This window comes from Pararge aegeria, chromosome 20 (assembly GCF_905163445.1).
Source record: "Pararge aegeria chromosome 20, ilParAegt1.1, whole genome shotgun sequence".
NCBI classification, from domain to species: Eukaryota; Metazoa; Arthropoda; class Insecta; order Lepidoptera; family Nymphalidae; genus Pararge; species Pararge aegeria.
Window position 1 is genome coordinate 5,303,959 of NC_053199.1, and position 6,000 is coordinate 5,309,958.

Here is a 6,000-nt window from a genome sequence, read left to right on the forward strand (position 1 = left end):
GTGTAGCGACTGGGCGTGACATTCTGTGTCGATATCTAAAATGTCAAAGCGATTTAATATCGATTTGTGGCAAGGTTTTCTATTATCTCTGCTTTATACTTAGCACAATTATTATTTCGATTATACTCTGTGTATATTTTTATTAGAATTTTCGAAAACCCATGCCATAAGGATATTAACAATGGTATGATACAAGAGAGAACTTTGCAAAGCGCGTTAAGTCGAATCTGAAAGACGTGTCCGATTATGATGGGGCCGTTTAAATCGAGTTCATCGATACCAAAACACAATGTACAGCTCTTTTATCTTGGCTTCCACATTCCGCGGTGTATGTATCATTTCCGGAAATGCATCCAGTCTCATTCCAGCTGATAAAACTTGGTGTTCTTTTTTTTTATTTAGGTCGCAAAACTGGCAATCAACTTCTTACTCTAATATAAACTGTAGCACTATTTGATATGTGTATACAATGAAAATCCGCTGGGTACAAAAAATTTAAAATGATTCAAAATGTAAAATCCTAAAAAAAAAAAAACAAAGAAAAAATTTTTTGCGAAAATAAAAATACTTGAGCAATTAACTATTTCTTAACTTAAGCTTAACACTAGGTATGCTATCGCTGAAGATATTTTTACTATCACGAAAGCAATTTACAAGAAATTGCAAGTGTATAAATTCCTTAACATTGTGAAGCCATAATTCACGCCAGGACAGCTTCTTATACTGTCCCAGGCGCATGTATACACCAAGCACGGAAGAGGTAGTCACCTGTGGCATGGCTCTGCCTACCTTCTTGAAGTTTTTGACTGGTGATGGAACAAGCAGATGGCTCATCTAAAGCTGGTTGAAAAACCATCGAATATAAACACAACAAAACTACGCAGGGCACGCAGGGTACGTCCACTAGTGACGCTCTGTGTCTATCGACAAATGTGTATGTGTTTAGTCTAATATGCAACTTACATCGGCAACTAAAGAAATAACCGTTTCGGTAGTACTTCCCCAAATCAGCTCTCCTACTAAAAAGCTCTAGGCTACTGCTGTATTACGTAACGTTAACAAAGTGTCCGGCATGTCCGACATCTTGACTCAAAATTTTCTCAAAATTATTAACAAAAATAGCACTATACATAATTTCGTGGACTATAGCAAATGAAGCTTGGTGTTCATTTTAGAGGCGAAGACTTTGACTCTCGCAGTGACGACACCTCGTATTGCCTCTTGGAAAGTATAGATTAGAGCTAAGAAAATTCTGGTCGTAGATTCTGCTGGAGAAAAGAGATTATTTTTAAACTGTGATCAAAAAGTTACTCCTTCCTACAAGGTGGCTTCAAAATTACCATACCGGAACAGCAAACAGATTTCACCATGACCCGTCCACTCAATGACACTTCACCACCAAACAAAAGAACAAAGCGTCTCCATTATATTACACAACGTATATTCACGCCGGCTGAGCCACATAATGACATGTACGAAGCTCTAATGGCTGACCAAATCACTGCTAGCTAGGCAAGGAGCCGGTGGCCATTTTGTCTTCCAAAACAATGAAATGTGACAATTATTTTCTTATGAAACTAGCGGACCTAGTTGTCCTACCAGTTACAACAGACAATAACTATGATCCAGATACATATTTTTTGGATCTACAGCATCAGATCATCAAGCTTAACATACAATTATTACATTCTTATAAATAAGTATACCTAACTGTACTAAATTTCAAGTGTGTTAGACGATTGAAGGTAATATAAATATTAATATTATATAGATTTTCAATCCTTACTTAATATTTATATTACCTTATATAATGCAATGGGGTGTAAGTGGGTGTGGCTAGTACCAGTCAGCCTCCCAAATTGCCAACCTCACCTGCACGTGGTGCACCCTGCCGTTTAACCGACGAGGCTCTGGCGACCGACAAGTGGCGGTATAACCACTTCGAATTGGCTAGGCTGAACAAATGGCACAGACCGGTGTCGGGCAGCAGCGACGCCGGGGCGATCAGTCTAGCCCTGCGATGACCAACCCGCCTGCCCAGCGTGGTCATTATCGGGCATATCTTTAATGGGAAGGAGAAAAAAACCACAGCCCCTAGTTCCCGGCGGCCCCGCTATTCCTGGCTCTGGCAGCGGTTATGGTAACGGCGGGGCAAGGGGTGTTAAGAATCTCCGGCAGAGATTCCGCTGCCAACCCCGACGACTTGACCTGGCAACATACAACGCACGCACGTTGAGGACCGATGGAAAGGTGATTGAGCTGGAAGAAGTGGTGAGCAAGTTGCGCTGGGATATTATAGGATTGTCTGAAGTCCGGCGAGAGGGGGAGGACTCGATAATCTTGGAATCCGGCAACTTGTTTTACTACCGGGAGGGTGACCAACAGTCACAGGGTGGTGTCGGGTTTATCGTCCACAAGTCTCTCGTCAACAATGTTGTAAAAGTCGAAAGTGTGTCGAGCAGGGTAGCATACCTTATACTCAGAATTACCAAACGGTATTCGTTGAAGGTCATACAGGTATACGCGCCGACTTCGGCACACCCAGACGAGGATGTAGAGGTTTTGTATGAGGACATTTCAAAAGCCATACATGCCTCGAACACCTACTACAATATTGTGATGGGGGATTTCAACGCGAAGCTTGGCGAGCGAACTGGTTCAGAGTTGAGGGTGGGGCAATTTGGGTATGGGCAACGGAACCACAGGGGTCAAATGTTGGCTGACTTCATGGAGAAGGAGGGCCTTTATATGATGAACTCCTTCTTCAAGAAGCGGCCACACAGGAAATGGACCTGGATAAGCCCCGATGGTTCCACGAGAAACGAGATCGACTTCATCATGTCGACCAAACGGCATGTATTCAATGATGTCTCTGTGATCAACAGGGTTAAAACCGGAAGTGATCACCGTATGGTAAGAGGCACATTGAGTATAAACGTTCAACTTGAAAGAGTCAGACTGGTGAAGTCTACACTCCGGCCTACTCGTGCCCATATTCAAAACCCCGAGAGCTTTCAACTAGAACTACAGAACCGGTTCGGTTGCCTAGCAGATTGCGACACTGTGGACGATTTGAACAACAGGCTGGTGGAAACTGTCCAAACAGTCGGGTCCAAATTCTACAAGGCCCACCGTAGAAACAAGGCCAATAGGTTCTCAACCAATACACTCAAGCTTATGACGGAGAGGCAAGAGATGAGACTACAGTCTATAGCAGACGCGTCCGCTTACCGGCGGATTAATAGGCAGATCTCTAAATCACAGACTCGTGATATGCGGCACTTCAATACAGAGCGTATTAAAAATGCCATCGAGCAAAACAGAGGCTCTAAAGTGTTCGCTAGAGATCTGTCTATCGGTCAGAGCCAGTTGATGCGACTGAAGACCAATAATGGTAGTCTTGTCTCTTCCAAACCTGAGATCTTGGGTGAGGTTGAGAACTTTTATGGACAGTTGTACACCACAGTACAGACGCCTGTTGAAGATTTGGCTAAGGATCCTAGAGCCAAATTAACTCGACACTATACCGAAGATATCCCAGACGTCAGCCTATACGAGATTAGTGTGGCTCTCAAGCAGCTTAAAAATGGCAAGGCGCCGGGTGATGACGGAATAACGGCAGAACTCCTGAAGGCAGGTGGAAAACCGATACTGAGAGTCCTTCAGCGATTGTTTGATTCCGTTATTCACCAAGGCACAACGCCAGAGGCATGGCACAGGAGTGTGGTGGTTCTGTTCTTCAAAAAAGGTGATAATACCTTGTTGAAGAATTACAGACCCATCTCGCTGCTGAGTCATATCTACAAGCTGTTTTCGAGAGTCATTACGAATCGTCTCGCTCGTAGGTTTGATGACTTCCAGCCTCCCGAACAAGCCGGTTTCCGTAAGGGCTTTAGTACCATAGACCACATTCATACGCTGCGGCAGGTTATACAGAAGACTGAAGAGTATAACCGGCCACTTTGCTTAGCGTTTGTGGACTATGAAAAAGCCTTTGATTCGGTGGAAACTTGGGCTGTGTTTAGGTCACTGCAGAGATGCCGAATTGACTACCGGTATATCCAAGTGTTGCAGTGTTTGTACAAAAACGCCACTATGTCAGTTCGTATACAGGATCAGACTACGAGACCAATCCAATTGCAGCGAGGCGTGCGACAGGGAGATGTTATCTCCCCGAAACTATTTACCGCTGCGTTGGAGGACGTCTTTAAGCTTCTGGAATGGAACGGACTTGGCATCAACATTAACGGCGAGTACATCACTCAACTTCGGTTTGCCGACGATGTAGTCATAATGGCAGAGACTCTGGGAGACCTAAATACGATGCTCGATGGCCTCAGCAGAGCTTCTCAACAGGTTGGCCTACGAATGAACATGAGCAAGACGAAGATTATGTCTAATGCTCATGTTCCGCTTCAACCAGTAATCGTTGAGAACACTGCACTCGAAATTGTTGACGAATACGTATACCTAGGACACACGATCCAGTTAGGTAGGTCCAATTTCGAGAAGGAGGTGAACCGCCGAATCCAACTCGGATGGGCAGCGTTCGGGAAACTCCGTGCCATCTTTTCGTCAGAAATCCCTCAGTGCCTGAAGACGAAAGTCTTCGAACAGTGCGTGTTGCCAGTGATGACCTATGGCTCTGAAACATGGTCGTTAACTATGGGCCTCATAAGAAGGCTTAGAGTCACTCAGCGGGCGATGGAGAGAGCTATGCTCGGAGTATCTCTACGCGATCGAATCAGAAATGTGGAGATTCGTAGAAGAACCAAAGTTACCGACATAGCTCAACGAGTCGCGAAGCTTAAGTGGCAATGGGCCGGGCACATAGTTCGGAGAAAGGATGGACGTTGGGGTCCCAAGGTGCTGGAATGGCAGCCCCGTACTGGTAAGCGCAGCGTTGGTCGACCCCCAACGAGGTGGACAGACGACATTAAGCGCGTCGCAGGTAGCCGTTGGATCCAAGCGGCTCAGAATCGTGGAACTTGGAACTCCCTACAAAAGACCTATGTCCAGCAGTGGACGTCTATCGGTTGATGTGATGATGATGATGATGATGATATAATGCATTGGAACATATAAGAAATGAGCTGTCATAATCGATTCTTCTATTAATTACTTACGCTTTTTTTCCCTGCAAGTGAGCCCTTGACTGCAATTTCACCTGGTGGTAAGTGGTGTTGCAGGCTAACCTGTTAGGGAGTCTGGAGGCTTTGACCGTGGCTAGTTACCACCCTACCGACAAAGACGTACCGCTAGGCGATTTAGTTTTGCGGTGCGATGTCACGTAGAAACCTATATGGGGTATGACTCCCATACTCCCTAACAGGTTAGCCCGCAGTGGCGTGCATAGGGTTTTTGACCAGGGTATGCATAAAGCAGGTACATGGCATAAAATTGAAAAATTCCCCTCCAATACGAGTGATATAAAATAATTCGGGTATGCAGTGCTTTTGTGCATGTATGAAGTGCACGCCACTGTTGGCCCGCTACTATCTTAGACTGCATAATTATTTCCCACCAGGTGGGATTGCAATCAAGGGCTTACTTATAGTAGTGTTAAGTATGTATCAGAATCGATTTTTCATAAAAGTCAGGTGAAAAATCCGTCATAGATTTTTACGATATTTTTTTGTGTTTTTTCATAAAATATGATTGCGTAACGTAATTAAAGTTGTTACGAGAGTGGCATAACTATCAATATTTGTCTGTTATATTAAGTTTGTACAGTATCAGTAAAGCTGAAATTACTCTCCCAATTGAATTAAATTCTACACAAATCTAAGTCATCAAAAATGTTGAGAAATTGAACAGCTCCTTAACTATCTGTACCTCTTATATCTCGCCTCTTGGTCACAAACATTTAATTACTACAGCTAAATCATAATACTTTGAACTCTATCGGTAAAAGATTAAAGATGATCGTACCTGCATTGATAAATTTTGTTTGACTCAATTTTCTAGTGGCCAACAACCACGCCTACTCTTGCGACAAAT